The sequence below is a fragment of the Podarcis bocagei genome, assembly GCF_964188305.1.
Source record: "Podarcis bocagei genome assembly, chromosome: 11".
In the NCBI taxonomy this organism is placed as follows: domain Eukaryota; kingdom Metazoa; phylum Chordata; class Lepidosauria; order Squamata; family Lacertidae; genus Podarcis; species Podarcis bocagei.
In genome coordinates this window covers 6,453,626-6,477,081 of record NC_138136.1, presented here as the reverse complement: position 1 = coordinate 6,477,081, position 23,456 = coordinate 6,453,626, and the positions used below count along the sequence as shown (strand labels likewise).

At 42.6% G+C, this 23,456-nt stretch overlaps 1 long non-coding RNA gene across 1 annotated transcript; it reads left to right on the top strand.

Annotated features, from left to right (window-relative positions):
* Positions 1-258: 258 nt before the first annotated feature.
* Positions 259-21,694, top strand: LOC308597491. The gene is made up of 3 exons (XR_014013033.1): positions 259-287; positions 19,025-19,230; positions 21,401-21,694. It is a non-coding gene; the product is annotated as an uncharacterized lncRNA (long non-coding RNA).
* Positions 21,695-23,456: the final 1,762 nt, after the last annotated feature.

Sequence of the window (23,456 nt, the reverse complement as noted above, 5' to 3'; positions counted from 1 at the left end):
CTGAAGGACTGTTTGTGTGCATTTGTTTGTTTGTGTAGTCTTTCTGTACACAAAAGATGCAGAATATGTTGAACTGCAACTTCCATTTTTCCTGACCATTGACGATGGTGGCCAGGGCTGATGAGAGGTGAAGTCCAACAACATCTGGAGGACCATAGGTTCTCCATCTCTCCTCTTATACCTTTGAAGATAAGGACAGCACAGAGCTGTAGGTCCTGCAGAAAAGAGCCATGCTTCCATAGCATTGACATTGACTCTACTGCCTTGTTGAGTGAGAAAAGTATCAGGTCAAAGAGTGCCAGTCTTTGGGCTGCATATTGCTTTCATTATGTCCAGTTGGTGGATGGAGAAATGTTTCGCTTGAAGCTCTCAGTGTTTCATTCAACCAAGCATTAAGGAGGCGCTCAACAACTTTTTCCATAACAGTTTATTACATCTTTAAATAATTTGTATTGGATGTACAGGGTAGTTTGTCTGAGATTTCCTTCAGCAACTAGCTGGCTGGGGATTCCAGGTTTCAGTCATCTGTCTTCCATTAAGTATTTTAATATTGTGGGAAATTAACTTTTAAATCAATAGTCAGAATGAAAAAGAAGAATAATCCCTGTAGCCAGAGCAGAAGATGTCAGTATCTAATTTGTCATCTTCTTCTTCAACCTCCTCCATTTGGTTTTGATTTAGCTCTAGACCACAGAAACCAAAGTCAGCATCCTTACACAGGAGCTGTTTCAAATTATGCACAGCAAGTTTTTAAGCACATTAGCAACAAGAACAAGCTGTCCTTATACTAACTGGCCCTGCTTTGTTCTTGATTGTGGAAAATCTCACTTTAACTGCCATCTAATTTGCTGCAGATTGCTACCGCACCAGCAGCTGCCTTGGCATACGATGAAACGTAATCAGAAACACAACTTTCCCCACTTATTATTAATGGTTCCAAGTGCAACAACAATAGCTGCAGAGGTTTGGGGTAAATGATCTTACCAACGTTCTCAGGAGCCCAGCTTATTTTGCCCAATACAGTACTTTAATATATGTAAAAAAAACGCCCTATTGGGATTTTTTAAGAATCATAAATAAGCACTTATATCAGGTGTTTTGACCCCAATCCAAGCACCAACACTGAAGAGGATGGCATCACTTTTCTAGCCCTGGTCAGTGACCACAAAACAAACTTGGATCAAATTGCTCCCAGGGCTCAAAGAGAAACTGATTTAGGCATGAACAAATAGCTTACAGTATAAGAAGAACCTGCCTTGCCCAATGGGGCCCAGGAGTTGCCTACTCAGAACTCAAAATAGATGTGCAAGGCCTGCAAGGAGCTGTCTTACTACAAGAATACAGAAGTAGAGCAACATTTGAGAGGAAAGTAGCTCAGTGCAAATGTGGAAGTGAGTTAGTTATCCATGTTGTGTAGCATGCATATCCTGCTCAACATAGCTCAGTCGGTAAAGCATGAGACTTTCAGGGTGTGGGTTCAAGCCCCACATTGGATAAAAGGTTCCTGCATGGCAGGGGTTCGACTAGATGACGCTCATGGTCCCTTCCAAGTCTATGATTCTATGAAACACTTTGCAAACAATTAATGAGAAAGCAGTTGCTTATGTGGGAAGAGGAAGCAAAGAGGCAGGTGAAGGTGGGGTAAGGAGGAGCAATGTAGAAAGAAGACCAGGGTATGGAGAACATGAGTGTTGCAGCACATAGGAGGCACAGCACAACATTTTGTTGTAGGTCCAATTTCTAAAATACAAGTAGCTCGCGTCTTATGTACATGTAACTTGTGTACATTCAGCTTTACGTGCTTGACAAAAAAGTTTTTTAAAACATTAAATAGGGAGCAGAAAGGAGGTAGGCATCCAGGAAAAAAAGACTCTGGTAATCTCACCCACCACTGAACACAGTATGTGTTTTGACTATACACAATCATGGCTTTAGGCGTTATACCCGGAAAATAACCCGTGTAAGCTGAGAGTTACCTGTATACAGGTGCCATCCACTGCCCTTTTTCCATGAGGGTTTATGCTTGCACAAAGGAACTTTTCCCCTCCCCAGATATGCTCCAAAGGGTTGGGAGAAACCCCAGAACAGATTTAGAGGGGGGAGGGAGAAGAGGAGAGATGGGGAAAGTTCCATTGTGCTAGTAGAAATGAGTGACAAAATGAGTGATTTAGTCCTACATTTGATACAAGCCATTAGTACATTATATTAAACCAAAAACTACTTCTTTTATTATTTTTAAAGCACTAGAACTTAGTATGAAACATGTTAACTGCTACTTATATACTTGTTCTAAACTATTGGAATAATTGGCAGCTTCAGTGGTGGGATAATGGATGAGGGAAATTTGGTGACTACTGTAGAGGAAGAAATTTACACTAAACAAAAAAAAGATTTAGGTCTTCTCAAACAGTTGAGGGTTTGTCATTTTTGGAACAATGGCATTGCTTAGTTCTATTTTGGTAGGAAGTAACTGCAAGACAATGTAAGACAGGAAGTTCTGGCTGTTGTTTAAGTATTACTGTATGGCAATTGTTTGTTTCTGTGTTCTATGTAATTGTTGATAAAATCTGAAGCAGAAACAGCAGTGCTGGGATTTCTATATTATTATCTTGCCAATATTACATGCATATCCACAAACTTGTTTTCTGCAAAAAAAAGTTCTTTCCAAGACTTTGTAATAAGTGTCCAGCTTAAACTATCACCTTGAGTTTTACTCCTTGGTTCTGCATTGGCTTCTATTGTACTGGAAAGGAAACAGCAACATTGTTCTCCTCTGTGGAGCCTGGGAAAGATCTTTCAGGGCAAGCCGTACGGAGAAAGTTGTTTATGCAGGTGGCATGACGTTGGTCACGATCTGTTTTGCCATAAAGCTACTCCAAAAAGAACTCTGTCCAAATGTAAAATTAAGGCTACAGTTCTGACTGTACTTAATTGGGATTTAAATGTTGCTGAAATTAATACAAGTTGCTTCCAACTAAATATGGCTAGGATCAGGCAGTACATTTCTTTAGAATGAAAAAGGCCCACTGCATATTCTAACACAACTAAATTTACTGCAGCTGCACTCAGTTTGAAATTGAAACAGAATATAGCCACATACATACCCTCAAAACCTTGTTTGTACATAAAATACACAGGTTGTATGAAGACATTTTCTTACAAAAGCACATTTCCCATGGTTTGCAAGAAATGAGGGTTTTATGACTGTTGATATATATTCAGTCATCACAATCACTGCACAGAATTCAGCTCATTAAGTGCATTGGCCTCAGTGGTTTTAGTTATACCTACAGTAACTCCATCTAGATTATAATCAATGGCAGAGATCCAAAGAGTTGCTTGAGGTCAGCTAGGACATGCCCAGTAGAATTATGGATACCCCAATCCCCTTTGAATGGCAACTCTTGAAAGTTTCAAAAGCAGTTTGCTTTATGTCATAGAGCTTGTTCAAGAAACCATAAGGGCATGCAGAAATTGTTTTGTGAATCTTTGGATTTTGGCCAATACCTTATAATACGCAATTGTGTATGAAATTGCCTGTTACCCAACCAAAATCTGAGCAAGGTATTTAAAACCATTTTAGAAACCATTTTGTATGTGTGTATGCTTTCTGACAAGCACTAAGATGGAATTGTATATTATTTTGTGGAAGCCCGTAATGTAACTTGCAATCCCACTTTGGTTTTGGAATAATAATTTGTGGCTCTTTCAGCATACTTCTCCAACAGACAAGGGAAACCACATATGATTCTTGGAACTTCATGGGTTTTTCTCTTGATCCTCCCAACAGTTCCCAGAATAGCTCTATATGTCCATAAGTTTTACCAGGGAGGGTAAATGCCAGCTTTGGCGGGAAGAGGCTATTTTCAGCAGAAGATTCACACACACCTGCAACTGAGGAGGCCACTTCATGCATCTGATAAAGTGGACTGCAGCCCACAAAAGCTTAATGCCATAATCAATTTGGTGCAGTACCACAAAACTCTTTGCCTTTGCAGCAAGAGACTACCTTCCTCTGGAAAATGTCTTTATCTTCTGCTTCCATTCCCAATGCTGTCATCCAAATAAGCAAGGGATAATTGCAGTCTTGAGTCAAAACAGATCCCATATGAGCAAAATAAACCCCTTGTGCAGATGCATACTGGATTTCCCCCCCCCCCACCAAATTATATACAAGGAGTACCATATCGGCACCAATTTGTAGTTTCATGTCAATGCAACATCCTACTATGAAAAGCTTGCTAGACAATTAGGAGCATTATAGGAAGATAACTTATGCCAGTGGTTCCCAAACTCCCATCCACCATGGACCACTTGAAAATTGCCAAGAGTCTTGGAGGGCCAAGACTTAATGATTTTTCTGCCTGTTGTAGCAATTGTAATGGGTTGTGCTAAATGCTGTATGGTTTTTAATTATATATTTAGTGCTTCTTTTATTTTTTTAATATTGTAATTTTTTTTGCTTTACAATTTGAATTCCATAAAATACAATATTGAACACAATCAGGAATAAATACCATACAAGAAATAAAAGAAGCAATAAAAATTAAAAGAAGCGCTGAAAAAATCAACATGAACATTTAATATGCTGAGGCCACTGTTGACAGCCACTGTTCTTCACAGGCAAACCATGAAACCCACAGTTTTGGAAGCCTGGCCTTATACCAAGTCAGACCAAAGATCCACCTAGCTTGTTCATGCCTGCGCTTGTGGGCAGTAAATCTCTGCGGTTTCAGGAGAGAGGTTTTCCCCCACCACCCCTGTCTGGAGAAACCAACTTTAGTGTGTGAGACTTTACCACAAAGCTATGGGTCTTTTCCAAAGGAAATTGATAACTGCTTACCAAACTAATTTTACACTAGGGATTATAGGCAATAATCCTCATAAACTTCATTAGTGGTCTGTAGCTGATCATTATGTGCTGAGGTAAGAGAGGGGAAGAGATCAGGGTCCCCTTCCGTCCTGAAGACTAATCCTCTTCAACAAGATTCTCAGGGTGCACTTATTATATATTATATTAAACTCATCTACTCAATACTTCGTTGTCTTCAGGGTTACACAATTGAAATGGAACTCTTACAATTTCTATTTTTAAGTCTTCAGCTCTAGTCAGCACAGCCATTCTGGTTTGGTCTTATGGGAGTTGTAGTTCAAAACATCTGGAGAGACCAGGTTACAAAACGCTCATCTCGCTTTATTGGCCGAGGAAGCCAGCGTACAGCTTCCAGGTCATGTGGCCAGCATGACTAAGCCGCTTCTGGCGAACCAGAGCAGTGCACAGAAACGCCGTTTACCTTCCCGCCGGAGCGGTACCTATTTATCTACTTGCACTTTGACGTGCTTTCGAACTGCTAGGTTGGCAGGAGCAGGGACCGAGCAACAGGAGCTCACCCCGTCGCGGGGATTCGAACCAACGACCTTCTGATCGGCAAGCCCTAGGCTCTGTGGTTTAACCCACAGCGCCACCTGCATCTCTGCTCTATAATGTACTCCCATGGAAATATATGTTGCTGAAAGAGTTGGCTTAGCCATTGACTGACAAACAGGCAATTAACTGAGAGGTCCACACAAACCCTATTGTGTATATCCCTAACTACCACCACCCCACTGTAATTGTGTCAGTTCTGTGAAGTGCTCTTATGTGTATGATCCCCTCCCCCAGAAGGGCCCCATATGCATGTATCTACTTGCATTTAGAGCCACTTCTCACACCCAATGAACCCAAATCCAGCAGAAATCATTGACAATATGTATTTATTAGTGTGTCACAATACCTCAAGGACTGCATCTCCCCAAATAAACCGAACCATAGGCTGTGATCATAATCTGAGGCCCTTCTTCATGGGCCTGCTCCACGTGAGGTCTGGAGGGTGTCAAAAATGAGAACAGGCCTTTTCTGCAGTGGCTCCCTGTCTGGGGAATGCTCTCCCCAGGGAGGGCTCCCTGGTGCCTTCATTATACATCTTTAGGAGCCAGGCAAAAATGTTCTTCCTCAACCAGGCCTTTGGCTGATTAATACACTATGGCCTTTTAAAAATGTTTATGGAAGAGAGGATTTTTGTTTTTCCCAGGTTTAACTATTTATTTTGTGCCTTCTCCTCGCCAGATTCAACGTTCTCCCTTCTGCCTTACTTCAGGGCAGATTTGAGGGTAAACCATATACAGCACGGGTCTGCCCTTGTGGCTCGTTGGAAGTTGAAACTGCTTCACATGTACTACTACTGTAGCACCCTGCTTGTGGTTAACGCTTAGCTGGAATGAAATATTCAACGCAGCAATAGAGAATTTAAAATAATTATTTATTTGTCAGACAAATAAATGAGAGGCACAGTGGTATATGGTTACCAAGCTCTGGCCTGGCCTCCTGCCATTATGGCCAGCCCTTATATTCCCTTAATCCAGCCCCCTTTGCTCCTCCTGTGGCTGCCTCTGTCCAATCAGCCTGGTTGGATTTCCTATTGGCTGATTGCTAGAACCAATCACAAAAAGATACACCCATATCCTCCTGTCCTTATATGGAGGACAAAGAGCTATATATTGTTACATCTATAAATGACAAATAAGTAGTAATATATCTTACATGTGTCTCAACAAGGAATCTTAATTACCAGCTCACCTCTTGCCCTCCTTGCCCTATTGCCTTCTAAAACAAATGGTTAATCTTAAATTTTTATCTTAAACATATGTCAAGGATCTTGAGTTTCACATCAACATTGAAAGATATCCTTCATTTGAAGGTTTCTAAACAAATGTCTGACAGCCATATATCAGGACAGCTTGGATGGCGTCTTGCCGTCTGGTAGGGGGCTAGGCTGCTGGCTGACTTAATTCCAGGATAAATACAACTCTTCTAGCATTTGTTAAATCCTTTGCATAATTACATTTAAGACAATACATAACATAGGTAGCCTTTTAAAAAGAATAAGGCCTTTTTAAAGTAGAGAGAGAAAGAAAAAAAAGAACTCAGTTTAAAACAGTTTCAGAAGAAACCTCTTCAGTTTACATCCCCCCCTTCTCCAGCCAGCTGCTTTTCCCATTAGCTCTTCCTCAAACTCTCTCAGTTTAAGAAAGATACAGCTTTAAAAAGACTTCCCAAAAAATGCTTTAAAAAGACTTCCCAAAAAGCCTCTCTTTCTGCCAGCATCTTCTCCATTTGGTCTTGGCCTTTTTAACCTTAGAAGATCTGGCTCATTTTACTGGGAGGCACATTGGCATCATTTTACTATTTACTCATTCCTAATCATGTTTATCTCTGCCTTTTTTATCTTCTATAACATGTAGGGTCAGTGTTCTTACTCAGTCTGTAATTTCAGCTTTTACGACTTTGAGAATTGTCTTCTGCTATCAATCAAAAGGGGCCCCTTGTCTAGGAGGAAAAACATTGCCAGTGTTTTCTTAAGCAGCTAGCCTTCTTGCCTGGCATGAAACTTTTGAAAATCTACTTTTGAAAATCTAAGCCCTCTTTAATATACAAGTCCTGATCAAACATTAATAAAATGCAGGCTTATGCCTGATGCCTCATTCCCCCCTTTCAAGCTCAAGGACCTTCGTCCCAAGTGTCCTTGATAGCTTGACCTTCATCATATTCCTGAGGTAAAGCTCTGTACAGGGCCATGATATGAGGTAGAGTTTCATTTGAAACCATCTTGCTAATTGTACTTCTAAAACATGAAATGATACATGGCATCATACATAAAACCATTACCACTACTGTCAAGAAAAACAAGCAAGACAATAGTATCCCTTTGAGTCCTGTGACATTAGGTAACCAATTGGTGAGCCATCCCATATCCCATCCTTCCCATGTTTGTACTGGGACATGTGCTATATTCTCCATCTTTGTGGCCAACACACGGATTGCCTCACCATTATCTGAAATGTTAAAGCAACAGGCATTCCCTGTCAAGTTCAAGACTCCACATAGGCCTCCCTGCTTGGCAAGTACATAATCCATTCCCATTTTCAGCTGCAAAATGGCGGCTCTACTTTCATCCAACTGTTGTGCAATAAGTCTCAAACTCTTGGCCGTTGCATTGGTTACAAGTTCCACTACTGCTTGCAATCGAATTATTCTGTTTAGATTATAAATAGGATCCCGTGCCCCTTGTATGAGCTCACCAGGATTCCAGGAGGCAGGATCATAATAGGCTATAATGCGCTCTGGTGGCCAATCATCAGTACCGCTCCAACTTTGGGTACTTCCTCCTGCTATATGAGAAATATCAGCGTTTCTTCGTGTTCGCTTGGCCAAATTAGTGGGCATAATCCACATTGGTGGTAATACCCATCCCAGGAAACAAGTCCCACTCCATTTGGAGGGGAGTTTCTTGTATGCCCATTCTCCACATATCCACCACAACCATCGGGTCTGAGGTTTTTGGTACGTGGAGTACAGAAGGCGAAATATCAAAAGAGCTAGAGAGTTCACAGTGCAGTATGTCAGATTGCCTTTTTCTGTCACAGTTATGTTCCATACCACTTTCCATGCATGAATAAAAGGAGGTGCACAGGGCAAGGCATTCCGAGTTCGATAGGTAGTATCGTGTGCCCAGGTATTCTTAATATTATCCCAAGTATAGTGACAATGAGAAGAGCCTATCATGGTAGAATCAGCTGCCTTTGATGATTTATGTACACAGAATTCCCCTTGTACAGGTATAACTCGTAATGGTTTAGTTGAGTTCCATCCGGGGAAATTCTGTATTTCTGTTTGGTGTGGTATTTCGCTTACCATACCAATGGCATCTAATGGTATCGGTAATAAGGGCATACCTCCCTCTGAATCATCTGGCCCAAGAGAGCAAACAAGGCAATTGGTCCTATTTGCAACATTGGCTACCATTTCAGCTAAACCTACCCACATATTGTGGTCATGGCGGAATCCATATTTAGTCAATTTGGCCAGATTCAAGGACCCTTCCCCTTCCCAAGGGATCAGGATTAATAATAGAATCATGTTGATGTCTAGCATATGCATTCCTTCCACAAAAGATTACCTTATTGTGATAGCAAATAAATATTAGTCCCAATATAATTCCCCCAGTGACAGGAATGGGGAACCACCAAGACCAAAACATATATCCCGAGGATCCCCAATGAGTAATATCTCTGATAATTGTTCCACAAGGGGGGGGCATTCAATTAATTGTATAAGAGAATCTTTCCTTTCACAATCGCTGGTTCAGATGCTCCTCAAGCTTCAGGCGTGCGCAGGTCAGCCAGCTTCCAGGTTGTGGCTGCAGCAGGCCGGTCGTCTAATGTTGCCCGTGACCTAGCCCGTTCCCGGTAGGGCTAGATACAGGGGTTTTTGGAGAGAGTCAGTTTAAGAGGATTAGAGGGGTCACCTTTGCACGTCCAACTGCCTTCGGACTTCTTCAAACGGGAGTGATGAATCCAGGGGGTCACCTCAGCTACCTTCACCGCTGTTGGAGTAGAGAGCAAGACGGTGTAAGGTCCACGCCACTTAGGTGCAAGTGGATCACGTTTCCACTCTTTCACCCATACGCTATCGCCAGCCTGGAACTGATGAATCGGCTCGGCAATGCTGCACGGCGTGCGCTCGAGGGCCCACCTGTTAAGAGAAACAAAAACACGGGAGAGAGATTGCACTTGTCCCTGTGTCACATGGTCTCCTATTTGTTTAAGATCAGCTGAAATATCCTGAACAAAGGAGGGCGGTCTCCCATACAGGAGCTCAAAAGGTGACAACTTAAGTCTTTTTGTGGGTGCACACCGAACACGAAACAGTGTTATGGGTAACACATCTACCCATCCCAATCCCGTTTCCTGGGTTAATTTTGCCAATTGGGTTTTCAGAGTCCGATTCATTCTTTCAGTTTTCCCTGAACTCTGAGGCCTATAGGCTGCATGCAGTCTCCATTTCACTTGTAGGACTCGACATACTTCTTGTACTACTTGATCAATGAACGCTGGCCCATTATCACTTCCAATGCATCTAGGTAATCCAAACCTCGGGATCAATTCAGTGAGGAGTCTCTTAGTTACCTCTCGTGCCTTTTCAGTTCGGGTGGGAAAAGCTTCAACCCATCCGGTAAGAGTATCTACAAACACAAGGAGATACTTGAATCCCTTAGAAGGGACCAGCTCTGTGAAGTCCACAATTAGGCTTTCCATGGGGACATATCCCACATGTTGGATTCCAGGAGGTTGTACCGGTCCCTGCCTGGGATTGTTTTTAGCACAAAGAACACATTTCTGTGAAATGCAAGTTGCTAATTGTGATAGATTAATAATATACAACTTCCGACTGAGACTCTCTCTGGTTGCAGTACCGCCAAGGTGAGTAGATTCATGATAATTTCTTACAATTGTGCCTGCTAGATGATGAGGTACATAAATCCTATTGTCTGGCAGGATCATCCAACCGTCCTTCACAACTGCTCCTTCCTGTTCAGCCCACTTCCTCTCTTCTGGGGTATAGTGAGGTTTAACTTCTTCTGGAACTACCTCTGGTATGAGGGCTGCTATAAATCCTCCCACAGGCTTTTGGGCTGCCTCTCGGGCTGCTTTGTCAGCAGCATGATTTCCTCTGGTTATTGGATCCCTTCCTCGTCCATGACCTTTGCAGTGCATTACAGCAATCTGTTCTGGAGCCCATACTGCTTCTAACAGGATTTCTACTTCAGGTCCATATTTCAAGGCCTTCCCGTGGGCTCCTATTAGACCTCTTTCTTTCCATAGAGCACCATGTGCATGCAGGGTTAAGAAGGCATATTTAGAATCAGTATAGATGTTTGCCTTACATCCGGCTGCCAATTGCAGAGCTCTAGTTAAACCTATAAGTTCAGCTTTTTGTGCTGAGGTGCCAGCAGGCAAAGCTTCAGCTTCCACAACTTCCTCATTGGTGACCACAGCATATCCTGCTCGTCTGGCACCTTCATGCAGGTAACTGCTACCATCAGTATAATATACAACATCTGGATTTTTCAATGGTTCATCTTTCAGATCGGGTCTACTGGAATAAACTTCATCCATTACTTGGAGACAATCATGTGATTCTTCATCATCTACCTCTGGTAGGGGCAGCAAAGTCGCTGGATTGAGCATATTCACTACTCGTAGATGAATCCTGGGATTTTCACACAATAGGCCTTGGTACCTAGCCATCCTTGGGTTCGTTAGCCAATAACTACCCTTATATTCCATGAGTGTCAGAACAGCATGAGGTACATTCACATACATCGTCTGGCCGAAGGTAAATTTATCAGCTTCTTTGACAAGGCTTGCAGTGGCCGCTACTGCCCTTAGGCATGGAGGCCATCCTTTTGCTACTGAGTCCAATTGTTTTGACAAATAAGCTACTGGACGGTTCCAACTTCCTAATCTCTGGGTCAGGACTGCCGCTGCAATCCCATTCTGTTCATGTACATACAGCTGAAAGGGTTTTTCCGAATTAGGCAGTCCAAGGGCTGGGGCCTCCATAAGTCGTTGTTTGATAACTAAAAAGGCTTGTTGCTGCTCAGGTCCCCATATGAATGGGTCCTTTTCTGCACCTCGAGTGCTTTCATGTAAGGGTTTGGCCAGACTGCTGAAATCAGGTATCCATAGTCTACAAAACCCTGCTGTTCCCAGGAATCCTCTGAGTTGTTTCCTTGTGGTAGGTTCCTTGATAAGGCAAATAGCTTCTTTCCTCTCTGGTCTCAATGCTCGTTGTTGGTGTGAGATGTCAAAGCCCAAATATTTGACCTTTTCTAAACATAACTGTGCCTTTTTCTGGGAAACTCGGTAGCCAGCTTGCCAGAGCAAGTGGAGCAGTTCCTCTGTACCTTCTTTACAGGTATCAAAATCCTTTGCTGCTAGTATAAGGTCATCTACATATTGCAGAACCACCTTTTCTCCAGGTATTGAGGGGTAACTTGTTAGATCCTTCGCCAAGGCAGTGCCAAATAAAGTTGGGGAATTTTTGAATCCCTGGGGCAATCTTGTCCAGGTTAGCTGGCCTTTTGTTCCTGTCAAAGGGTCTTCCCACTGGAAGGCAAATATAGGTTGGCTCTGTGGTGCCAGCCGGCAACAGAAGAATGCATCTTTCAAGTCCAATACAGTAAAAAATGTTGCTTCTGGTGGGATCAAACTCAGCAGGGTGTATGGGTTTGGTACATTTGGGTGCAAGGTCTCGATAGCCTGGTTTACGAGCCTCAAGTCCTGCACTGGCCTGTATTCATCTGTCCCAGGTTTTCGAACAGGCAAAAGGGGTGTGTTCCATTCTGATTGGCAGGGCTTAAGCAGACCATATTTTAATAGGCGGTCCAAATGTTTCTGGATGCCCTCTGCTGCTCGCCGGGGTAAAGGATATTGCTTTACAGATACAGGGGTAGCCATAGGTTTTAAGGTTACTACAATTGGAGCTATATTCTTAGCCATTCCTGGGGGGCTATTTTCGGCCCATACTCCTGGTGGCACCTGTAGGGTTCGGAGGAGCTTGTTTAACTCTGTATCCAATGTGGGTTGGACGTGCAGGGCTGACATTAGGTGCCATGATTGTTCCTTAGGTACTGAGAGGGAAATTATTCCTGCTGCCTTTGATGGCAGTTTCATTTCTGGACCTCGAGGAGTGAAGGTGATTTGGGCCTGCAATTTGGACAGCATATCTCTACCTAAGAGAGGTATTGGACACTCAGGTATATACAAAAACTGATGGGTTAAACGATGTCCCCCAATCTGGCATTCCAAAGGTTGGAGGAAAGACCTCTTAGCTGACTGACCAGTGGCACTTTTAATGACTACACTTTTGGATGCCTTTTTCTGCAATAGTTCTGGGAGTACTGAGTATTCAGCCCCAGTATCAATCATAAAGTCTATTAAATGGCTTCCTAATTGAATCGTGACCGTGGGCTCCTGGAAGCCTAACTTTATGGAGTCCGGTCTTTCCTAGTCTTGGGTAAAATCCTCCTCTGCCAGTCCAATGACATTGTCCCTACTCCGTCCTTGTCCAGGTCTCTGATATCTTCCATCTCGGATCATTCCCCGTCCCCGTCCCTGGTTTCTTGGGCCGGAGCCTGGGCCTGGGCCTGGGCCTGGGCGTACTTCTTCCAACCTCAGGGGTTCAGGACATTCCCGCTTCCAATGACCCTCCTTCTTGCAATTCGCACATTGATTCCTTCCCAGTGGTGGATTCCTTCCCCGCCCTCTTCCTCCATTTAAGGGGCGGTAGTCTTGCTTCACTGCTGTGGCCAGCATTACCATCTTTTCCTTCTGCCACTTCTTCTTCTCTTGTTTCTCAGCCTCATCCCTATTCCGATAAACTCGGCGTGCAATGGCCATAATTTGGCTCATCAGCATCCCTTCCCATCCTTCTGATTTCTGAATTTTCTTACGAATGTCAGAAGCGCACTGGGCCACAAATGTAGCAGTAATCATTCTGCTGTTTTCAGGGGCTTCAGGGTCAAAAGGAGTCCATATACGATAGGCTTCTTGCAGCCTCTCTAAAAAGTCTCCTGGACTCTCATTTGGTTTCTGTTCTACTTCTGAGACTTTAGACATATTAGTGGGCTTCTGGCATGCCCTGCGGATACCTTGCACAAGCGTCTGGCGGTAGGTGGTAAGTCTGGCCAGGTGAATTACATTGTTTGGATCCCAATTAGGATCTTCCAAGGGAAAGTTGTCTTGGAGATGACGGTCAATATTAAAAATATTTCCCACTCTGGCCTGCTCACGCAAATATATCTGTGCCTTTTCAATTATGTCTCTCCTTTCCTCAGTGGTGAACAGAGTATTCAGGAGCTGGCGGCAATCTGTCCAAGTAGGACTATGAGTATTTATTATTGAAGTCACCAAGTCCATCATAGCCTGAGGTTTTTCTGCAAAAGATGGGGTGTGTGTTTTCCAATTCATCAGATCTGTAGTCGTGAATGGAATATACTGGAGGGTCGAAGTTCGAGGTGGCCGTGGTCCGAGTTGCCCGTTAACCAGCACAGGCTCCTCAAGTGCATCAAATACTCTTCTGAGAGGGGCTACTACGTGATCTTTCTCTTCGCTTTGCTCTAGAGGCCTCAAATCATAGGGGATGGTATTTGTCCCAAGGCGTTCTTTTAGCAGCTTTATACGCCTGGCTGTATTGCTTGCTGACCGATTAAGGTCTCCCTGTAACTTCTGTAATAATTCTCTAGGACTTAGATGTACAGGAGTTTGGGGTAGGCAATCAGTTGTTCCACTAAAAGAGACTGTAGATGGAGTTCTACTGGGACTCACAGATGGAATAACCACTTCTGCTTGGGCTTTATTATAGGCCTCCAATGCCTCCTGAAGATATTTATCATAATCTATCAAGGAATCAAGTTCTGTGACTCCAGCCCCATTATTCATTCCACTTTCTTGCCTTGGGGTTACAACTGGTGGAGTGTTTGGATTAGGCTCCCTTCGATGTGGAGCATAGGGTGGAGGTGGAAGCAGCTCTTCCTCTGGTCCCTCAAAAATGGGTTTGAGTTTATTTGGCAAGATTCCTTTCCTAGCTTCGGCTTTTACAGCCAATAATTTGCATCGTTGGACTTTGCATTCCCTTATCCATGGAGGATTTTTATTTAATGTGCTCAGCCAGGAATCTATATATGAAAATTGTTCTGGGCACCCTCCAGTTTCTTTGGCGATGTTAGACCAAAGTTTGCTTACTAAATTTATATCAAAGGTTCCTTGAGATGGCCATTCAGTATTTTGCTTCGGCCACTCTAATTCACATAACGTTCTCAGGCGCTCTGGCGTCATTTTGACTCCATATGCCCCTGAGAAGGCTTTCTTAAAATTATTTAACATACATTCAAGAGGTGTATTTTCCCCTTTTGAACCCCCAACTCCCATTGTATGGCCCTGTGAAGTATCCACTCAGTCACTCACACACACGCTTCGTGGGTTTCCTTGCCTGGTGAAGTCGCCTTACCAGGAACCGAAGTACTGCCCACTCCACACTCAGGTCAGCTACAGATTGCTCTGTACTTTCTCACACATACAATGCGCTAGATACTTCACCACACACTACCTCCCATTCTTCCCTTTTCCCCCACCAGACCACCATCTGATGTACCCAACCACCTAGCGTACTCAGTTCCCACTTACTGAGACGCAGAAGTTTGATCAAGACTTCTCTTCCTCCCAGTTAATTGGAGGGCCAAAAATCCCTTTGTGCACTTACCCTTGGTTGGTTCCGTTTCCCCCCGGTCCGTCGCCGCCAGTGAGCAGGGTATCAGACAGATGAGACTTCTGCGTTCCCCCTGGAAAAATTTACCAGTGCGCGCTTGGGTAAGCAGTTTAGAGATCCTCTCTCTTGTACCCTGCCCAATAGGGCGAAGGGGCTGCGTTCCAGCAGACCACTTATCCGAGTCACGGCACCATAAAATGTAGCACCCTGCTTGTGGTTAACGCTTAGCTGGAATGAAATATTCAACGCAGCAATAGAGAATTTAAAATAATTATTTATTTGTCAGACAAATAAATGAGAGGCACAGTGGTATATGGTTACCAAGCTCTGGCCTGGCCTCCTGCCATTATGGCCAGCCCTTATATTCCCTTAATCCAGCCCCCTTTGCTCCTCCTGTGGCTGCCTCTGTCCAATCAGCCTGGTTGGATTTCCTATTGGCTGATTGCTAGAACCAATCACAAAAAGATACACCCATATCCTCCTGTCCTTATATGGAGGACAAAGAGCTATATATTGTTACATCTATAAATGACAAATAAGTAGTAATATATCTTACATGTGTCTCAACAAGGAATCTTAATTACCAGCTCACCTCTTGCCCTCCTTGCCCTATTGCCTTCTAAAACAAATGGTTAATCTTAAATTTTTATCTTAAACATATGTCAAGGATCTTGAGTTTCACATCAACATTGAAAGATATCCTTCATTTGAAGGTTTCTAAACAAATGTCTGACAGCCATATATCAGGACAGCTTGGATGGCGTCTTGCCGTCTGGTAGGGGGCTAGGCTGCTGGCTGACTTAATTCCAGGATAAATACAACTCTTCTAGCATTTGTTAAATCCTTTGCATAATTACATTTAAGACAATACATAACATAGGTAGCCTTTTAAAAAGAATAAGGCCTTTTTAAAGTAGAGAGAGAAAGAAAAAAAAGAACTCAGTTTAAAACAGTTTCAGAAGAAACCTCTTCAGTTTACATCCCCCCCTTCTCCAGCCAGCTGCTTTTCCCATTAGCTCTTCCTCAAACTCTCTCAGTTTAAGAAAGATACAGCTTTAAAAAGACTTCCCAAAAAATGCTTTAAAAAGACTTCCCAAAAAGCCTCTCTTTCTGCCAGCATCTTCTCCATTTGGTCTTGGCCTTTTTAACCTTAGAAGATCTGGCTCATTTTACTGGGAGGCACATTGGCATCATTTTACTATTTACTCATTCCTAATCATGTTTATCTCTGCCTTTTTTATCTTCTATAACATGTAGGGTCAGTGTTCTTACTCAGTCTGTAATTTCAGCTTTTACGACTTTGAGAATTGTCTTCTGCTATCAATCAAAAGGGGCCCCTTGTCTAGGAGGAAAAACATTGCCAGTGTTTTCTTAAGCAGCTAGCCTTCTTGCCTGGCATGAAACTTTTGAAAATCTACTTTTGAAAATCTAAGCCCTCTTTAATATACAAGTCCTGATCAAACATTAATAAAATGCAGGCTTATGCCTGATGCCTCACTACGTTGCCGTTTTTATGAGGATATACGTTTGACTTTTATTATACCTGTTTTGCAAAAGTCCAGGAAAGTATCGGAACTCCATAGTTTAAAACTACTGGTAGAGGAAAAGAATCCCAAGACTACATTAAATGTAGCCAAATTCTGTGTGTCTGCAATCAATCGCAGGAAGCAAGTGGTATCCCATAATGACCAAACCCCTAAATGTTAACTACAGGGAGCACGCTAATAATTAATTTTAATTTTTATATTTAAATCCTTGTTATATTCATACTGTCCTTTGTATTTCTGATATTTTTTATGATCTGTGATATTGTGTGTGTTGCGGCTGGTCTGTGACCGTATTAATAAATTCATTAATTCATATTTATATTGTGCTTTAATCCTGTATTTTTATCTTGTGAACTGCCCTGAGATCTTTGGGTGAATGGAAGTAGATAAATTATTATTATTACTAGCACACTGTGATGGCCTGGGATTCAGACACGGATGCTGAACCCGAGAGATCCCAGCCTGCACAGGATCCCCCGCCTCCAGAACCAGCTGAGCTGGGGCTGGGGCTTGAGCCTGAAGGGTCCTCACCTGTGCTGGGTCCTCAGGTGCAGGCATCAGCTGAGTCTGCTCTGGCTCCTGAGATGATGGAGAATCCACTGCCTGCAGGTGCTCCACTCTCAGCCCCGTCAGGGGGAAGCTGAGGTTGCCTCTAGGTCTGGTAACCCTCCAGCCTCTCCTGAGCTACAGAGGCTCAGGGCAGAGAGGCGGAGGGAACTAAGTTCCCGCAGGAGGAGTGTTCGCCTCCAGGCCAGGTGAAGCGAGTTACCAGAGGATCGGGGCCGCCCTATGCCTCGGGGCAGATAAAAGCCGACCAGCCCCAGTCCCAAGTTGCAGGAGCAACATTGTTGGTTGCTAGTTCCTGCCTGAACCCTGTCCTGCTTACCTGAGCTCCTGACCCGCCCTGGCTCCCTGCTTGCATGCCTGTCCCTGACTTCACCTGACTCCCTGCCCTGCACTCAGCTTCACCTTCTACGGACTGCCTCCACGTTGCACCTTTGACCACGGACCAGACTTGGACCTCGCCTCTCGGGTAACCCACGGGGCCAGCGCACACACACTGAGGATCATGAAACCAGGAGAGACTTCTCAATCCAGTACCTGCTTTGCCCAAGTGCTAAGGATTTGTGTGCATGCTTATTTCCACCTGCCCATATATACTAGGAGAAAAGGAACAAATCTTAAGTTCTACCTTTACTGCATGCATTCCAGCATTGGCTGCCGCTGCCTGTGGATAAGTTCAGCAAACCATCTACAGTCCAGGCAAGCAAAGACGAATGCAATGTAACCCACAGCAACCCCACACTGGAGAAATGTGGAAGCACCTCTGAACAAACAGGAATATCAATTTATATAAGTGACAATGAGTGAGTGTGTAGAGCAGGCATGGCCAAACTTGGCCCTCCAGCTGTTTTGGGAATACAACTCCCATCATCCCTAGCTAACAGGACCAGTGGTCAGGGATGATGGGAATTGTAGTCCCAAAACAGCTGGAGGGCCAAGTTTGGCCAGGCCTGGTGTAGAGCATGACACTAGTTGCACGCAACCACATATTGTGTTTGATCATTTCTGGATCCAGGCTATTGTCTTCCAGGGTTATTTAAACAATATGAGGATTAATATATTCAACATTACAGTGTTGCACGTGCAGGCCTACTCAAAAGTAAGTCCCATTAACTTCAAACCGCTAGGTCAGTTTGACTAGCTTTACAGCCTTAATGCTTAAATATAAAGCTAGCAGTATCTCTAAAAGTGCTACTCTCACTGATGGTTTCACTCTTGTAAGATTTTTCTGTAGGTATGTGAGGAAATGCTCCCCCCCCCCTTTTTGCCCGAGCTTTTAGTACAAATAAAGGTGCGATGGTCTATTCAGCTTGGGAAATGAAATTTCTCAGCATCAGTTGATGGGGCCCAAAGGTAAAATAGAAAGAAAGCTGTGTTTTATAGTTGTTCACGATAAACAACATAAATTATTATGATTAAAATGATAATTGCGGCATTACTGTGGGGAGTAGGGGAAGCTTTTGGAGTCAGCTTGGGAAAAACCATGATGAATAAATATGCAGCCATTCCAAGAAAACAGTATTTGTATAAATGTAGCATTAGGGTACAAATAATATGTACTGCAGGGGAGAACTTTGTTTTAATTTTCTATTTTGAACAAGTGGCACACTCAATAAACCAGTCAGCAAATTTGCTTTGCTGCTGTCGTTGTCAGGATACTGTAACAAGCAGATGGAGAGTTTAATGTAATTTGGTTAACTAATTTTAGCAGGTTTGGCTTTGAGCATTAACTTATTTTTACATTCTGTTTCTGCTATATTTGCAGGAGGTTGGCGTACATGAATAAAAATGAGAAGCTCTGCGCACACTACAGCTGGTTTGATAATGCTGTTGGTGGTACACCATATAAGTCCAGTTGGAAAATTACCTTTCTGTTCCACAAAGAAACTTCTGCCTTGATTTCTGTTTGTGCAAGACTCAGAGGTTACGGCAAGACATCTTTGGTGCTGAAAAGGTTCAAAATAATTTGAGGTATGTACATGCTCTTTGGTGCGCACACAGTTGTATCCAAATTACATCATTTCCATTAATTTCCAGAACTGAAATGAATGGAAATGAACTAATTTCAGGGCATCTACTCTGGGTATTAAACTAAGTTTAATACAAACCACAGACCTTCCATGGGCTAAAAAGCAAAATGGTTTGGGGGCAGGTTATTTGAAGGACTGCTTGCAGCAATGTGAACCTGCCTGCGCCTTAAGGTCAGCCTCACTCAGAGGCCCTGTACACAGCCCACAATGAAGATCAATGATATTGTCAGGCACTAGAGGCAGGGTCTTCTTGTTGGTGGCCTCATATTTGTGGAAACTCTCCTAAGGTATGTAAATATTTTGCTCCATCATTAATGGCTTGAAAGTTAATTATTTTTATCTGTGTTTAGCTGTGCTGTCAAGCTGAGACTCATTACTGAGTATTCAACTTGCTGCTGGTTTAAATGGGTTTCTGCATCAATGTTTCACTCTGGTTTTATATTAGTTCCTTTTTGCTTAATTGTTTTACATTGCTTTTTATATTTATTTTTTAGTTGTATTATTTTATTTCTCTACTTTGTAGGCTATGCTTCATCATGTCAACATCAGGTCTCTGTGTTCCAGTGGAATCCTGTTTGCGCCGAGGTTCCCAGTTGTGCAAAGGGCTCCTAAGTATATCCACCTGTACTGGTTCAGGGTCCATTTACACTAATACTAAATGTGTGCAAGCTGGAGCATAGCTAATGGTCATGTGTATATCAGGCATGCGCAGTCCCCTTCCCCGTTAGTGAGCTGTTCTAGATCGTCACAATGCCAGGCTAATTAGCAGGATAGTACTGTTTGGGATTTAGATACTGGGTGGCCAGTGTCACAAATAGAGAATTTGCAACACTGGAAGGGAGGACAAAGGTGGTCATCGATTTATATAACATTTGCATATGGCGATTTTAGATTTGTGCTGCAAATCTTGAAATGATTACTATCAAAAGACAATAATCCCACCATATTGGGAAGACACCTGATGTGCCTGCTCAAGTTTGCTGAAGAGTGGCTGGTAACCATTGATGGGAGATAAACATTTTTAGGAAATAAAATATCACACCACAACTCTTGAGTAACTGATGTTGTTTGAATATAAGTAATTCTTTTAATTGCTTCTATATATGCAGCGATTTTCAATTGTTTTTATATATGCAATTGTTTTACTTTTTATTGTATTGTGAAATTGCTTTGGGATGCTCCATGGGAAGTGATTCATAAAATGAAATGAATAATAATATAATATGAAGAAGATACTAGCAGTGAAAACTTTGCAATTTCTTCATCCTGCCCCCACCCTGAACAAGGAATTACACGTAGCAATGAGTAACAATGGACCACTGGGTCACGGTTCTGGAGGAGCGGTGGTAAACAGCTTTTACATGCTATGCCACCACTTTGTTAATGTACCATACATTTTGCCCCAGAAAGGCTGGCTAATTATTTTAAAGGACGATACTAGAAGTCAAGGTCTAATAGATATGGCAATTGAACTCTGCCAGACTTGCAAGATGCATTATTGATTATGTATGCACCCAGGATCTTCCAGTCTGCACATCAGTGAGCGTTTGTACTAAGTAACCTAACAACAGCTTCACATCTCTGCCGAATCCATTTAAAGCAGAAGCCGCTTATTCCAGCAATTAAAAATTTAGGTCATAGGGTTACCAAGATGAAAGGTATTTATTTAGTGCAGTGCTTTAAGACCTCTATTAAATATGGCATTCTCACAGTGACCCCTAGATTTAATTCATTAGCTAAGATAAGATCAGGACATTTTTATCGGACAATGTTTTCCCTACACATCAGTGTGCTAGATATTATGAACAAAAAAAATGGAATAGCAAAAGAAATAAAGTGCTATTAGCAGCTTTCGAGCTGGGAAAAATGCCAGATTAGAGGGCACTAATGTCAATGGTTTATAAAAGAAAGAGGCCTCTACATTCATGTAAGCTATCTGTAACTTAATTTTATTAGAAATTCTTCTACTCAGGCTAAAGGATTCTCTGGCTAGGGAAGTGGTGGCACTAAAAAGAATCTCTGTAGCCATTAAATATCAGCAAGCTCTACCACTGCACTGGTGTTGATCCATCACATTTTGAAACTGTTCCAAGAAATGTCACTTTTTTAAGGAAGAAAGGTATTTCTAAGAAGGAGCTACCTCTGCCAGTGAGTGAATGATTCTGCTGAAAATGCTTTTCCTGGAAGATGCCACTCCTCTTCCCAAACTGCTTAGATTACTAATCACTTTGACTTCCTTAGCTGCACTTTTTCCATTGCACCTCCCTATTATTGCCATTTATCCTAGACCACAATGCATTTAACTATAGACAATTCACCTATGGTTTGATTCTGTGAGCTACAGTAATCTGTACAGCAGAAAATGTTTCCTTGGGTTCTGTTTCTTGGCCAAGATTTGCTCCTTAGCCAAGACATTCTGGGACAAGCTGATGATACTAGTATGATCAACATTAGCATTATTTTATGGTACTGCAGCCTCTTTCTTGCTCATCAGTAAGGATGAGAGAACCTGCCCATTTTGGTTTCTCTCTGTTTCTCATTTTTCCAATATTAAAGTCAGTTCTTCACATTTCCACATCAGTTTGCAATTTTTTAAAAAGTCCTCATGAAAATTCATCGGCATATTAATGTGAGTTTCTTATGTTTTGTATGTTATTTGGTCTAATTATACATTTTTGCAAAGGAATTTCCCCTAATATAATGCATTTTTGTATGTTGTTTTCATTAATTTATGCATTTTTATGCCAACTTTACCCCAGTATATGCATTTTTGTAGACGAAATGCTGGAAAAGTGCACTGAAAAATTTGGAGAAGTGCAAATTTTAAAGGATTACTGTTTTAGTTCTCGTATTGTTTGGGGAAATGTGAATTAGGTAGACTGTTCTTTAAAGGCAAACTGAACCCAATTTCTCCCTAACTGCTACCCATAAGTCACATGGTGTAGGTCCCAACATGTAGTGATGCTACTAGTTCTAGCCCTTTAGCGCTTGATTTTTTTGGTCTCATTTTACTTACTTTATTGTCCTTGCGCTGTTGTGATTTTCATGTGAACCAGCCATGTGCTATAATAACTATGGCATATTGTTATGAGTGGGAGTGAGTCTGTGGGAATGAAGTTTGATCCTCCATTTTATTGTCAACCCCTGGATAGCCACCTAGCAGGAGGGTTCTTTCCCTGAAACCTTCATTTTTCAAAATAGAGCTGGAGGGATATCGGTGATTTCTTCCTTCCTTGTTTGGGCATGTGTGTCCCCTTTTGTCAGGGAACTGCCATCGCAGTCAGGAGTGGTGGAAGGGCTCCCGAGCGATGCCGGAGAAGGTCCCAGCAGGAAAAGAGAGGACTCAGTGACCGGGGAAGGAAATCAGCGTTACACCAGGGAGAAAGGTGGGCAGAGGCGGGTTTCGGAGGGATGGCTCCAGGACTCTTCGCCAGAGACCAGCGGGGAGAGCATTGGTCCTCCACTGCCCACACCCACCCTGCGCAGAAGACTTCCGCGCAGGGAGGCTAGGCGGAGACTATCTGTCAAGGAACTTTTATGTTGGAAGAAGTTCAGGAAACGCCCACTGACGGATTCTGCCAGTGACTGAGACAGAGGCAGAATCAGGACTGTCCAGCCAGGGAAAGGTTTATCCAGGCAAAAAGCTAAGCTAATTGTAAATAATGTGGTAACTGAGGAACTCAGGATAGAAAAAGGAACACGACAGGGATGCCCAATCTCCCCATTGCTTTTTATCTCGGTTCTGGAGGTGTTGCTGAATATGATTAGAAATGACCAGCAGGTTAAAGGTGTACAGGTCGGAGATAAACATTATAAGTTAAGGGCATTTGCAGATGATTTAGTATTGACCCTACAAGAGCCTGACACTAGTACGAAAAGGGTGTTGGAGATAATCCAACAATTTGGCCAGGTAGCCGGATTTAAACTGAACAAACAAAAAACTAAAGTCTTAGAAAAAAATTTAACAGCCACGGAGAAGGAGAAATTTCAAGAAGAGACAGGATTGACACTGGTTAAGAAGGTGAAATACCTAGGGGTTTATTTGACATCAAAAAATTTGAATTTGTATAAGGACAACTATGAAAAATGCTGGTCAGAAATTAAAAAAGATCTAGAAATATGGTCAAATTTGAAATTGTCAATGTTAGGCCGAATTGCAGTGATTAA